The sequence below is a fragment of the Panicum virgatum genome, chromosome 9K, assembly GCF_016808335.1.
Source record: "Panicum virgatum strain AP13 chromosome 9K, P.virgatum_v5, whole genome shotgun sequence".
Classification (NCBI taxonomy): Eukaryota; Viridiplantae; Streptophyta; class Magnoliopsida; order Poales; family Poaceae; genus Panicum; species Panicum virgatum.
In genome coordinates this window covers 61,371,116-61,386,561 of record NC_053144.1, presented here as the reverse complement: position 1 = coordinate 61,386,561, position 15,446 = coordinate 61,371,116, and the positions used below count along the sequence as shown (strand labels likewise).

Sequence of the window (15,446 nt, the reverse complement as noted above, 5' to 3'; positions counted from 1 at the left end):
TGGAAAAGCTCAGAGAGCTCGAGCCTGCGGCCATGGCGACGCAGAGAGAAGGGGCAACGCCCTGTTCCTTTCCCATGAGCAGATAAAGGCTCGTGAGTTTTTTTTTTGGGTCCAGCCCCTCACTATGGGCCTTGCGGACACCACCTGGCCCAGGAAAAACAAAGAAAAATAAAACAACAACAAGTTTAAGCCACGTGCTTCCCTGGTGCATTAAGCCCGAGAAGCACTCCTCCTTTATGTTAAGTTAATTTTCGGAATTTATTAGCGTCCAAACTTTATACAGCCATATCTCAATTAATTTAACCCTGTTTCGTCTTATTCTTCTTTCTAAATTCTTATAAAATCATATACTATCCGTTCATCCTATTTTCATCTCACGTTACCCCAGATTAACCCCTAAACCTCTCGTTAACCCATCATTTCATGTGCCAAAAACCCTCGAAATATCCCGAAATTTGACCACGTCTAATTTCGGCCGTGCCATTAAGAAACCACCCGAAAATATCACTCCTATCTCCATATCTTAATTATTTCCGAATCGAGCTCAACGATAAAGCTTTTATTTCATTTTCTTGATTGTGTGTTTGTTTGTATGCGTCGTAGATCACGGTGTGAACGAAGGAGAGCCCGTCGACGAGCAGTACTGTGAGCAGGTGAACGAGGACCCGTTCCGCGATCCCGAGCCCGAAGGACAGGACTTCCCCGAAGGCTGCGAAGACGGCAAGTTTAATCCCATCCTTTGATGCATGTTTCTGTCCTAGTTTTATAAACACAACCCAATGGCCTGTTTTATAAAACTGCATATGTTTTGCTTGCATGAAAACACGGTTGGATAGCCACCCCTTGATTAGTGATGACCATTCCTTGACCACCTAGATTAATGTCTGATTTTGCTTGGACGTTAATCGATATTAGAATGCTTAGAACTTTATTCATAATGCTATTTATTTTATAAAGAAAATGTGTGCATGTGGGAAGGGATAAAATGTGGATTTCCAAAAGATGAGTATGGGCGAGATGGACGGCATTTCTGTGTGATTTGCCGATTGGTGTGCTTATGCCTGTGTGGCAGGGCAAAGAAGGGAGATATCCATCTTGTCGCGTCTAAGGACCGAGTTGGTGTGTCATCTCACCTAACTCCACTATCGTGCAAACCACTCGACCGTTGAATGGGCAACGGCGTAGCATAAATCCCACTAGTTGGTGTGATAGCCATCAGGAGAGCTGAGAGCAACGGGTGACTAAGGAAAAGAGATAAGCCCAGAGTGACTTATGCCCGGTTATACCTAAGTGAACGGTCGATGACCCCTTGGTGCATCCCGTGATGGCTAGTCAGGCTTAGCTATGGTGGGTAATGGCTATGTTGGGATCTACACCGACACGACGGTGTTCGAGTTGTGGTATCCTACTTGTGGGTAAAGTTGCACACCTCTGCAGAGTTAAGAATCTATTCGAATAGTCCGTGCCCACGGTATTGGGCGAGTAATGGTGTGGTCACATAACTAGTGTTTCTTTGGGATGGGCTGGTGTGAGTTGTTTTGGAATTGGTTCCGGCAGTTGTGCCGTGTGCTACGACGGACGGGGAGTCCGGTAGCAGTTTTAAAACCTGAACCCTGTGTTACTGCAAAAACTGATTTCTAAAAGGTTTTTCGTAAAATAAACCCCTGCATAAAATGTCGTTTTTCTGCAAATTAAACCGTAACCTTATCCTTGATTTACCTATGCATATTATTCTGTTATAACCCCCTCCGTGGGTGTGGTTGGACTTGCTGAGTACGTTTGTACTCACCCCACTCTTACTTTTTACAGAAGAAGACCCGGACTTCGTACCAGACGACGCCGAGTAGGGTTATCGTTCTACACCCAACCTTGCCTGTGGAACCGGCCCTGTTGAGATGCCTCCGCTGTCGCAGTACTCTGAGCCCGTAGTAGACCCTATGTGGTTCGCGGTCTGGTGTTATGTCGTAGCCTGGTTAATTATTATTATCATCTGTATCGAGTGTCCGCCAAGGTTTGTAAGGTTTTGAACCATCTGATGTAATAAATGTGGCATCAGCCTCCTGGGACTGATGTTTTGTATCACATTTAAGTCTTCTCTTATGAGGGGACGCTTCAGAGACCCTGCAAGGATGGAGCGAGCAGCTGCAGGAGGCCGCCAGCAAGCAAGCTGCTGCCGAGTTGGAGCTTGAGGAGGATAGAAAGTCCCTTGCGAAGCGGGAATCCCTCACCGCCAGCATGGAGTTCCAGCTTGAGCGCCAGCGCGAGGCCCTCAAGTCCCTGAAGGAGTCAGCGGCGAAGAAGAAGGCCGAGCTCGAGGAGAGGAGCCGCGAGGTGGAGGCGGCCAAGGCAGCACTGGACACCCGGGTGCAGGAGGCGGTCCGGAACCTGCAGGAGGACCAGCGCAGGGGGCCCCAGCGCATCGTCGACTGGGCGAGCGAACCGAGCCTAGCGCTGGTGTCACTTGGAATGAGCCCAATCCAAGTGGCGGAGCCGCCAGCTTCAATTGCTGACGCCCTCCCAGTGCTGAACTCCGCTTCGGATAGGCTCCGGCGTCTAGAGCCGGTCCTTGCTGGCCAGCTTGAAGCCGAGGGCCGCGAGCTGATCCGGATGGTGGCGGAGCACATTCTGACCTGCCTCCGGAGCCACGACCCAGCTATCTCGCTAGCCCCCGTGCTCGATGGTCCAGTGGCGGAGACGGAGGCCTATGCTCGAGAAGGCGTGCGGGACATCGTCAACTTCGTCGCTGCTTACTTCAAGCGCGAGCCTGCAGACTCCGGAGCTGGGCCATCACAGCAGTAGCACTTTTGTTTTGTTTTTTGTGTTATGTAACAAAACATTGTACTTGTTGAAACTTAACAGAAGAAAATTTCAACTTAGTTGTTTGTCAATTGTTCTGGTTTGCGGTATGCAGCACCCCGGCGCCCTGTCCCCCTGGTAGATAGGTTCAGTTGTTTGGACCTATCTGCCATCCGAGCCGTAGAAGACACTCCGGACCCTCGTATGAGGTTGAGCAAGCGTCCTTGGGGATAGGTGTAGCATAGATTGCAAGTCGAACGAGCGTCTTATTTCCTGTGTAGCAGAAAGAACTACAGAGAGGAGAATCAAACTCGCTTGTATGGTAGTAATGATACTGCAACTTAGCTGTTTGGCGCATGCAGAATCGATCCGTGATGTCTGGCTCAAAGCGAACGCCCCGGCCCCCTGGGAGACAGGCTCAGTTGTTTTGAGTCTGTCTACCATAGAGACTGGACTTTGATCTGCATGAAGCCTTAAAGCGGATGACGGGACCCCTGGTAGGTAGGCTCAATGTTTTGAGGCTAGCTACCACCAGTCAAGGCTTAACCTGCATACCACTCAAAGTCACAGCTTACTAGCAGGCCCGCGGGACCTATTCTGGACCGGCCCCCAGGCTAGTACGAGATCCGGAGCTCCGGATGCACAGGTCCAGGCAGTTCAATGCTTGTTACAGAGTGATGGAGTGTGTAGGCTTAGGGTGCGAAACCAGGCTAAGGCGCTACACAGGGCTCCGGACCACTCCAGGAAACAATCACGACTTTACCGGACCTGGCTCCGACGTTCCAGACCCCTCATAGCAGTGGGTGAGGTCATTCTGTCATACTCGATCCTTTGAGATATGGAGCTGGACCTGCCGTGTAGGACTTAGGAAGCCAACCCTTGAGCCAGAACGGGGTCCGGGCCCTTAATTACCCAGCCCCGGGTACTAGAGCACTCGTTACAAGGTGGTGGAGTGTGTAGGTTTTGGGTACGGAACCGCCTAAGCGGCTACACAGGACTCCGGACCACCCCAGGAAACAAGCACCCCCTCTCCAGAGCAGGTCCTTAGGGGTCTGGACCCCTCTCCCTGCAGCAAGGGGGTCCGGACCTGTACGGTAGTCCAGCAACTCAATACAGATCTTAGTTGTAGCGACCAGGTTGGAAGTCCGCGCGGGGGTTAGAAAAGTAAAATCTCAATAATTGAAATGCGAAATTAAATTTTAACACAAAGATAGAACTGGGAACAAATCTTTCCTTTGCAACTTGATATACATGGCTTACGCGATGGATGCCAGAGGCCGGGTTTATGAGGACGGACCTCTACCGCTCTAGACCGCGCGTTAATGCTAGCCGACGGTGCGATGGGTGCCAGAGGCCGGGTTTACGAGGGCGGACCTCCACCGCACTGAGCCGAACGCTAATTCTATCTTATTACAAAGGAAAATTTCATTTCCATGCTCTGCCCAAGTGTAAAACTTACGCAGATGCTCTATATTCCATGGGTTGGGCAGCGGCACCCCATCTTCTGTGGCAAGGCGAACGCATCCGGGCCGGCATACTTCTGTAACCTTGAAGGGCCCCTCCCAGCTGGGGGAGAGTTTGTGGAGCCCTGCTCGGTTCAGGATCCGTCTTAGGACGAGGTCGCCAGCCCGGAGCTCCCTACTGTGCATGAACCGTTGATGATAGCGCCTGAGCGCCTGGTTGTAGCGTGCATTTCGGATTGCTGCTCGCCACCTTCGTTCATCAACGAAGTCCACATCGTCACGCCGCAGCTGTTCCTGCATGGATTCGTCAAAAAACTGGACCCGTGGTGAGCCCAGGTGAATTTCCGGGGGAAGGCATGCTTCAGCCCCGTAGACCAGGAAGAATGGAGTTCCCGGTGGCTCGGCTGGGTGTGGTCCGGTTGCCCCATAGCACGCACGGAAGCTCATCAACCCATTTGGCACCATGCTTCTTCAAGCAGTTGTAGGTGCGGGTCTTGAGTCCCCTGAGGATTTCTGCATTCGCTCTCTCGACCTGTCCATTGCTGCGGGGATGTGCCACTGACGCAAAGTATAGCTGGATGCCGATGTCCTTGCAGTACTCTTGGAAGAGTCTGCTTTTGAATTGGGTCCCGTTGTCCGCGATGATGCGGTTTAGGACGCCAAATCTGCACACAATGGACTTGAGGAATGCGACTGCTGATTTCTTAGTGATATTCACCACAGGGGTAACCTCCGGCCACTTTGTGAACTTGTCGATGGCGACGTAGAGGAACCGGAACCCACCGACGGCCCGGGGGAACGGCCCCAGGATATCCACGCCCCATACGGCGAATGGCCATGAAGGCGGGATCATTTGCAGAGCTTGAGCCGGTGTGTGTATTTGCTTTGCATGGAACTGGCATGCTTTGCAGGACTTTACCAGCTCAGCCGCATCCTAGAGTGATGTCGGCCAGTAGAAGCCATGCCGAAAGGCCTTACCAACAAGCGTGCGAGGTGAGGAATGACTTCCACACTCGTCTCCATGGATCTCCGCGAGCAACTCGCGGCCCTCTTCCTGGAAAATGCACCACATGAGGATACCATTGGTGCCACGGCGGTAGAGATCCCTTTCTACCACCGCGTAGCGTTTAGCCAATCGTACTATGCGCTCAGCTGACACATCGTCATCAGGAAGGATATTGTCTTTCAAGTAGTCCCGGATCTCGGAGATCCATGCATCGGGAGCTCCCTGAGCAGGTGGGAGTGGCTCTACGAGGTCTCCAGGATCCTCGACAGAGCTCACAATCCAGGGCGGGCACCACAGGTGGAATGCCGCCGGGACCGCTAGCTTCGAGGTGCTAGCTTGATCCCCTTCAGCCAGTTCGGCAGGCTGGGTGGTAGGTCTCAGCAACCGTCTTTCGAAGACGCCCTCAGGCACGGATGCCCAGGTAGATGCTCTCGCGGAGAGATCATCTGCTGCTGAGTTGAGTTTGCGGGGAACATGTTGCAGTTCCAAGGCGTCGAAGTCCTTCTCGAGCTTCCTCACGTGGATGAGGTATGCCGCGAGCTGGGGATTGTTGCAGCTGCAATCCCTCGGACCTGCTTGATGATTAGCTGAGAGTCCCCCTTCACCAGAAGCTGCCGGACCCCCAGAGACAGGGCTTGTGTCAGGCCAAAGATCAGAGCTTCGTACTCCGCCATGTTGTTGGTGGCCTTGAACTCATGGTGCACCATGTACTTCAGCTGATCTCCATTTGGATCGATGAGGACCACACCAGCCCCAGCCCACTTCTTGCGGACGGACCCGTCGAAGAAGAGTGTCCAGTGGGGCTCGGTGAAGACTGGTGTCCTGATTTCCGGCTCCGGGGGTCCGGCGTTGAGGTCCGGACCCCCAGAATTGCTTGGGGAAGGAGTCCATTCCGCTATGAAATCAGTCAGGATCTGGCTCTTGACTGCATGGCGAGGCTGGAAGTCCAGCTGGAACTCAGCCAACTCTGCTGCCCACTTGGCGATGTTGCCCGTAGCGTTGGAGTTGTGAAGGATCGCTCTTAGCGGGTAAGAGGTCACTACGACAACTCGGTGTGCCCGAAAGTAATGGTGCAGTTTCCTGGACGCAATAAGTATGGCATAGATAAACTTATGCGTCTCAAGATACCTAGCCTTTGCCTCGTGGAGGACTTCGCTGATGTAGTAGACTGGCTTTTGGATGGTCCGGACCCTGGTGACCGGGTCCGGCTCGCCCTTATCCACCACGTCAGGTCCTTGGGCCCCCAGCGGTTCTGGGTTCCCACTGGAACGAGGCTCCTCCGGACCCCCTTGTCCGGGATCCGGACCTTCAGGTGGAGGTGAGGCTGACAGGCCCCCATGTCCGGGGTCGGGCTCACCATCCTTGGCCGGGGAGACCCTGGTGTCCCCCTGGCGAGCTAGCTCCGTCCTCTCGGCGACCAGCACCATGCTGACCGCTTCAACAGACGCAGCGAGATACAGAAACAATGTCTCACCTGGCTCTGAAGCCGTCAATACTGGCAGTGAGGTGAGATGCTGCTTCAACTCCTGGAAGGCTTGTTCAGCCTCTTCAGTCCATGAGAATGGACCGGACCTCCTTAATAGCTTGAAGAAAGGAATGGCCCTCTCAGCCAGCCTCGATATGAAGCGGCTAAGAGCGGCGAGAGATCCAGTAAGCTTCTGAACGTCCTTGATGCGGCCAGGAGGCCTCATCGCCTCGACCTCCTTGATCTTGGCTGGGTTTGCCTCGATGCCTCGATGTGAGACCAGGAAACCCAACAGCTTCCCTGCCGAGACGCCAAAGATGCACTTCTCGGGTTTCAGCTTCGTGCGTGTGGCGCGCAATCGGTCGAAGACGAGGGACAGGTCCTCCACTAGTGTTGACCCTAACTTAGTCTTGACCACGATGTCATCAACATACACCTCAACAATATCTCTAATTAGATTACAGAAAGTTTTGTTCATAGCTCGTACAAACGTGGGTAAGGCATTCCTCAGACCATATGGCATGACAATATAGCAATAAAGCCCATCTACTGTTACAAAAGCAGTATGCTTCCTATCCTCTCTAGACATATAAATCTGGTGGAAACCAGAGTATGCATCTAGGAAAGACAAAAGGTCACACCCGGAGGTGGAGTCCACGATCTGATCGATACGTGGAAGAGGATAGGGGTCTCTAGGACATGTCTTGTTGAGGCTGGTGTAGTCGATGCACATCCGAAGCTTCACGTTGGCCTTTGGGACGACGACCGGGTTGGCCAACCACTCGGGGTGGTGGACCTCCTCGATGAAGCCAGCGTGTAGCAGCTTGTGGACCTCTTCACGGATGAAGTTCTGCCGCTCCACGGACTACTTCCGAAGCTTCTAGCGCACCGGCGTGGCGTCAGGGTAGATACTCAGATTGTGCTCGATCACTTCTCTGGGGATCCCGGGCATCTGTGACGATTCCCAGGCGAACACATCGACATTTGCCCGGAGGAAAGTGATGAGCGTGTCTTCCTATTTCTCCTCTAGGTTTCCTGCGATGCGGGTGGTCCTGGAGGAGTCGGCTCCGATATGCACCGTCTTCACCGGAACATTGTCCGGATCAGACGGCTGAACCTTAGGTGCCTTTGCAGGCGCCCTGGCTTGCGAGGTGGATGGGTCCTCCTCGGAACGTGCAGCCTCTGCCGCCAGAGCATGCAGCCTCTCAACTGCAGCGACGGCAGCGGTGTGGTCACCCCGCACGGTGAGGACACCGGTAGGGGAAGGCATCTTCAGGACCAAATACCCGTAATGGGCAATGGCCATGAAGCGGTAGAGAGCCGGCCGGCCAATGATGGCATTGAACGGGAGGTTCACCTCCGCAACATCGAACTGGACGCTCTCTGTGCGGAAGTTCTCCTCGGTCCCGAACGTGACCGGCAAGGTGATGCTCCCCAAAGGGAACACCGGATGTGGGCCACTCCGGAGAATGGGCGAGAGGGAGTCAGCTTGGACTCCGGGATCTGCAGCTGCTTGAACGCTGCATAGCTGATGACGTTGAGGCCAGCCCCACCGTCTATCAGCACGTGATAGAGCCTGACGTTGGATATGACAAGGGCGGTGACCAGAGGTAGTACACCAGCCCCGGCCATGTTCTCCGAGCAGTCGGATGGCCCGAAAGAGATGGTGGTGTTCATCAACCTTTGGTGCGGCGCCACCTTCGGGACCCCCGGCTTCACCGAAAGGACTTCTCGGCGAAGGGTCTTCATGTCCCGCCGGGAGACAAGCTCCCAGCTTCCGCCGTACATTACGTACAGCTTCTTGCGGCGGTCGTCGTTGTCGGAGTCGGAGTTGTCGTCGTGGTACACGCCCTTCAGCTCCCGAGCGGAGGATTGGTACCCCAGCTCCTTCTCCCTGGCAGCGGTCCCGTTGTCGGAGGCTTTCTCCTTGCCAGACCGCTGGCGAGGAGGAGGTGAGCCGTCCTTGGAGGAATGCTCACGCCGCCCGCTGACCCGCTTCGCGAGTTTCTGAATCTCGCGGCAATCAACGGCACTGTTGCGAGCAGTGGGATGCACTGGGCATGAACCTCCGCTGCCACCTTGCGGGCGCGGGCGTTTGCCATGCGCATTCTGGCCCCCAGCCGCTGCCGCAGCAGCTGGTGCTGCTGCTACAGCGACTGGACCGCCGGGTTGCGGCTCCCCGCGACTCCGGTTCTTGTTCTTCTTTTTCTTGCCACCGCCCTGGGCGGTAGCACCGGAGTCACCAGCTTTGGCGTCTCCGTCTTGGGGGGCTGAGTGCCATGCGCGGTCCTCAGCGGCCCTTGCACACTTGTCTGCCAGGGAGAAAAGCGTGGTAACACTTTCCACCTCGTGCGTCGCCAGCTTCTCGAGCATCTTCTCATCACGTACCCCCTAACGAAAAGCAGTGATAATAGATGCGTCAGAGATACGAGGAATGGTACCCCCGTACCTTAGTGAAGCGCGAGATGAATGCCTGGAGCGTCTCCCCGGGTTTCTGCCTCACGGCGTGGAGGTGAGCCTCCACACCATGCAGCTGGTATGCACTGGCGAAGTTCGCAGTGAACCTCGCACAGAGCTCCTCCCAGTACTGAATCGTCCCAGGAGTGAGGTTCATGAACCAAGTCCGGGCTGGCCCAGTCAAGGCTACATGAAAGTAGATCGTCATGACGGCGTCGTTACCACCAGCTGCTGTGATGGCGGTAACGTACACCTGCAGGAATTCCGACGGGTTAGTGGTACCGTCGTACTTCTCCGGCAGGTGCGGGCGGAACTTGGATGGCCATACCACCGCGCGGAGGTGCTCCGCCAGCGCAGCGCAGCCCACCCCAGCCACCGGGGTGGCCGCCTGTATCCGGGTGTTCACCGGAGGCTTGGGCGCCGCCACATCCAAGTCGGCGTTGAGGTTGCGACCCTCAATGTTGAGACGGCGCTCTCGCGCCCTCTCCACGGAGATGCGGGCGTCCTCACCCGCGCGCCTGCAGTTGAGCTCCGCCCGCAGGTCTTCTGTTCGTGCACCCCTCACTGTGAGGGAGCGCATGGACGCCGACGCACCGCCCTTGCGCCGGTGGTAGGGTACCACCGCATTGCCAGACGGAGGTCGTTGTCCAGTCCTTGCAGAACTGGGGGAGGCCTGAGCCAGATGGAGGAGACGGTCAACGTCGTCCCGCCACTACCTCAGGGCGTCTGGCAAGGCTGCAGCAGTCGGAGGGTTGCGAAGCAACTCCCTAGCCGCCGCCAGCGCTCCGCCGCTCGCAGCTTGTGAGGGCGCCCTCGACGGGCGCCCTGACTCTTGCCGACGTGCAGCGCGCGCCGCCGCCGACGATGGCTGCTCCACAGGCACGGTTGCCCCTAGAGCAGGAAGGCGAGAGGCGTGCGGCGCGGAGGACGCCACACCCTCTGTCATCTCCACGTCGTCCACTTGAACCATGGAGACGAGCAAGAGATGAACTGAAACCAGCTAATGCCCCTACCTGGCGCGCCAAATGCGCGGTGTGGCAAACCACAGCCGGGTGGCGGAATGCACCCGCCTAAGCCCAGAGGGTGAGTACTCGGGGGTTAGCTAGGACTAGTTCGATCTCGCTCAAGAACACGATGAACACAGCCGGTTTAGAGTGGTTCGGGCCGCCAGAGCGTAATACCCTACGTCCACTGTGTGCTGTATTGCTTGAGTCTGGGTGAGCTCGGAGAGAGCTTGATCTGTGTGTGTGTGCTCCGGAGAGCTTGTCCTGTGCAGCAAGCGCCTCCCTTTTATATCTCAAGGGAGGCGCGTACATGGCCGTTGGGTCCCCGACAGGTGGGCCCCAAACGATGTAGTATAAGATAACGTATTGTTCATACATTATGGTGTTACAGGTCAAGGAGATCTCATCCCCGGATTTCCCTGGTTTGTCCGTCGGAATCTTCCGACCGGCGTGCTTTGCCCTGTCTTGTCGAAACGGCGCCAAGGTGTAGCGTGCGGCGTTGCCTGCAGCGTAGCTGAACGGCCGTGTAGCTTGCGGCGTAGGCGGCATGATGGAAAAGTGCCGTGCCGTCGTATCCATTTAATGCGGCAGACGGGCTCTGCGTGGATGCGGCGCAGGCGGCTGCACTGTGTACCTCGGTAATACGCGGTCTACAGTGAGACCTGACAAAGGCTGCCCCGCGCGCCGCGGCGGCAGAGCGCGCCTCAACCACCCACATTAAATGCGGTGGGCGGGCGAGCCTTCCAATGGAAGACCCGCGCCCGCGGGACACGTGGAGCCTCCGAACCCCCCTCCCGGCGGTATGCTGGCTCTACGTGCGTGGGAGGTCCGGACAGACGCGGGGAGGTCCCGGACCCCTAGGGCCGTTGGCTCGGAGCTTCCCCTCCTCAGGGACACGTGGCGTCACCGGACCCGTCCCAGAGCTGGGAGCGGGTCTGGGGCCGTTGGCCCGGTGAGGTAGGAGCCCGACCCGTGGGGCCCGACAGTTCCGCCCCTTATGGCGTAGTCGCAGATGACTATACGAGTCATGCCTTGCTGCAGTAGAAGTGGGTATCCCTGCTACAGGGTACCGACAAACATCCATTTTGATTCAATTGTTTGTATAGTAAGTTCCTGTCACATTTATGAACAAAGAAAGCAAAGTGAAATTAGACAAAGTATTTCCTCCACAGTGACAATCAGGAAGGCTTAAGGCTGCAACTTATTTAAGCATATAGAGAAGGTCCAGGCCTGAGAAAAAAGAACTCAATAGATTTGGACCTTCATGTGGATCAAAATATACTCCTTGCCTAACTAACTCATCGCTCATTCCCAGTAGTAACCTGAACAGGGAATATACCTTCCATCCTTCCTCACCCATCTAAAGCTTGCAGAATGTTCGTCAATTTGGATTCTCCAATGCATTAGTGTTGCATAATAGCACATTAGCCCAGGAGAAAATTGGGAAAGGTTGATGACAGACCAATGGAAGTTCAGACTTGACTTTTTTTTAAAAAAAAGTCCAGACAATTCTGACCTGACATACTGCAACAAATTGAAGGGTGGTGGTTGAATCTCCATAAGAGCAACGAGCAGCCACAGTTCAGACACGATGCATCGTCCATCTGATCCTGAGCTATCTTCATTTAGCCCTTCTTGTCCATCAGTTCCATTGGTCCTGTTGAGTGTCGTTCAGCCGGCCAATCATTGTCTGAATCTGAAACAGAAAAAAGTGCAAGCGCAGGTGGGAAAAGGGGAATGTACTCTTGACATGCAGCCAAAGCTATACAATGATCACGCAGGATTATATAACAAACTTTGTAAACTAATACATAAAAGCTGAGTCATTAGTGGCCATAATGATCCCCATTGGTACGGCGATTCCTCATTGATACCATTTTTATATATTTCGGCGAAAGCTTATTCCATTTTCTAGAGTAAAGCGCCCAGTTCCTTTTCTGCAATTGCTTCATGCCTATTGTCAGTTTCTGAATTATCATTGTACCCAAGACTGCAAGATACTACCGTGTGTCTTTTGTGATAGCCCTTTTGCAACTTTAGACAAATAATTAATCAAAAGAAATACAGTTCAGTATTATGTAGCATAAAGTGTTGTTGTTATATAAACAATTAATATATTCTTGTATTGCCAACAACATGACTTACCTTATGATTAAGTCATGTTGCAGTTTAAGCAGGTAAGTGTATCTCTTATGCACAAATGAATCGGAAAGCCCATTTAACCGAAACAGAATTAGGAGGATAAGGTTGTGCATTTCTGGTAATTACTTATAGAAGCACCTCTTAGGCTCTAACCATTAAGCAGAGAGTCATCTCAGGAGAGAGGGAAAAAAAAACTATTAAACAGGGACATACTATCTCTGAAAGCTGAAACATAGGTAGGTAAGTTAGAAACTTATTAGCTTCATGACTCTGAGTTTTTTTTGTTACTAAGATAGGATAGGTACCTGACCTTTCAGATTTTTTTTCCACGACAGGAGGACCATGGTATATGATTTTACAGTGAAATTGTCACAAGACCTTTCAATATTTTACATATTTGCATGGTTAGGTGTGCAAAGGTTAGAATTAGGTTGCTCCACATTGTGCCAGGCGCCATATCATCATAAGGTATAGAGACTTTACAAGAAAACATTCATGCAAGGCTTGCAAGATGCCCCTGCCTTGTCTCAAAGTTCCTGTAAATTATTGATATAATTGGACCCACCTGCATGGAAGAAATAGCACATGAAAGCCAAGTCATGCAACAATTGTGTTTGCGTAGTAAATTGATCAGCAAAGACAGAGACAACTCAAGATTAGGAAAACATATTGCTTCCGTCACAAATAGTAACTGGACTCATAGAAACGGGGCTATTTCGTTTTCTGAAAGAAGATTTCCTTAAGCTGTTACCGGAATGCTGATGCACCTCTATTAAAAAAATGCCGCTACATTTGTTTCTTTCAGGAGTACGAGAATTCATCCAAAATGTGGTCACACTGATGTGCTGTATTAATCTTCCTGATCCAATCAGATCAAATAAAAACTGTCTCAAAAACTACGCTTTCACTAATCCATTTTGATCGGATTAGAGAAAGCCAAAAATCCACGTCGGAGAAGCTCGAAGATATTTATGATAGTGACTCATGGAGTTGTGCAAGCCAGATGTCCTCTCTATTACCAAATATTCTCACTGCAAGTTGCAAATAAACTTGTTATGTGTGATATCAAGAGACAAAAAACTATTATGCTGTGCGCTTCAGCGGTCAATAAAAGAACACACTGCTTGTTATCTTAACTAACCCGGTTTGGAATATGTATTTAGTCATAAGAGAGAGTAAGCAACACCGATTTAGAACCCAGCAAGTTGCCCGTGATGATGCCTATCATATCTGTTTTGATCTTCCCAGAGAGAAAATTATCGCAGGTTAAGTACCAACAACTTCTACTTGTACGTATACTAATGCCCAAGAAATACCATGGATTAACTAACCGCATTGTCCCCTCACTTATCCAAATTTTAGCCAGCACAGCACAAACTAGGCCAAAGCTATTGAGCTAGGGTTCACATTAATCTGAGCTGAGAATCATTGATGAAACTCAAATTGCTACCGGGTCAAAATGCACACCCAATCATGCCCCAACAACACGGTCGGCCGTTCCAAGAAAACAAATTCGATCACACTCGCTGGCATGACTAAGTTGTTACCACAGAAGCATTTCTAATCTTGAAAATCGGTCATAATCTAGCCGAAAGCCTGGTATCACATAATGTTCAAGGTATACTATTTTCAATCTGATAGTCACATAAGCGCATAATTGTTCTTGCAGTGGGCACCATTCACACCTTCTCAGTATGTTCTGGAGAGCACAAAGCCACATAGGCTATGGCTTAGCTCACAGTTTCTGATGGCCTGTGTTTCTTGAACCTTCTACTTGCTCAATCTGCCTGATTTTGTCATACGGATCTATCATGACTTTTTCTGAAAGTTTTTGTGGCCATCCCAACTTCCCTATGCCTCACTGTGGGCCTGGGATGAGGTGTTGCTGCTCAGGCGGTCAATGTCACTAGTCAAGTTGCATCACTAGCTTAGCATTTTGGGCAATAGTTTTGGCCGGCATACATTGACACAGATACTAAATTTATACTTCCTTTTGCAATCAATGCTAAATTTACCCCTGTTGGACACCACATGATCTAACATTGTAAGTGACCACACTACTTTACCAAATCGTCAGCTTCCCCTTTCGTGGATCGGTGCCGCCGGTCATCGCTCATAGGGTGGCGAAGACAAACCAAGTTCAAGTTAGTTAACAACCGGAATTATTGCCGGCTTGGTTGGGCACCAGATGGATCATTGTGCTTGTCTGGTTGCACCTAACTAAGCCCTAAGGTTTCGCCATTAACGGACTTGGCATTTTGCCGACCGTGGCCCATGCGACGGGAACAGCGATGTGGAGTATAAAATGCTAGGAAGATTAGATCATAAACTACACGCTTAAGCTAACTTCATGTGAGGGGGTATGTTTTCACACCGGTGGGATCATTTGTTGGTGGGCTGGCAGGAGGAACAGAGCAGAGTTAGTGAGTTCCCCCAACCTAATCATGCGGGTTAATTTAAGCCCGAAACCTTGTCGGTTTTATGGATACGCTAACGACGTATATATCTCTTAATCATTTTCCCCCGGTCTTGTCGGATTGGCTGTGATGTGCATAGATAGACTAACACAACTGACGGATCGTGTCAGCCAATGAGATTTGGCAGTCTGACCAAGTAATCAGTCTGATGTCTCGTGGTGCCTAACTGCCTATGAAGATTGCCTACCAAGTTACCGACGACAGAGACATTGGGAGCATATAGTCCCCCACTACACTGTAGCTCCTCCTGACCTCCTCATTGTTCTTTCAAACGCAAACACGGGGGAGCTATGCAGAGTTCGATGTATCATGGGGATAGTACGAGATGAAAATGTAAGGAAAGCCCGAGAAAGAAAAATGCATTGGATTGGATAGCAGCAATGGCGGGGGGGGGGGGGGGGGGGGGGGGGCTTCGTCTCGGCATCAGAGCACGCGATCTGACCTTGATTCCGTCGTGGGAGGACGGCGGGATGATCAGCGGAGTCGCATGGCGGGGCGCGTGGTTCCGGCCGTGTGGCACCGGCGGCGCCACGGGCAGAAGTCGGGAGCCGGAGCGCTACCCCCTCCCCTCTCTACGCGGTTTCTCATCACCGGCATCCCACCGTCCCCTCTCGCTCGCTCTGCTGCCGCGCTGGA

General features: G+C 52.4%; 1 long non-coding RNA gene across 2 annotated transcripts; it reads right to left on the bottom strand.

Moving 5' to 3' along the window:
• Positions 1-11,232: 11,232 nt before the first annotated feature.
• LOC120646715 lies at positions 11,233-15,446 on the bottom strand. 2 transcript variants are annotated; one of them, XR_005664545.1, is made up of 3 exons: positions 15,253-15,446; positions 13,101-13,364; positions 11,233-12,898 (listed from the first exon to the last, which is right to left on the bottom strand). It is a non-coding gene; the product is annotated as an uncharacterized LOC120646715 (long non-coding RNA). The 2 variants fall into 2 exon arrangements; XR_005664546.1 differs by lacking the exon at positions 13,101-13,364.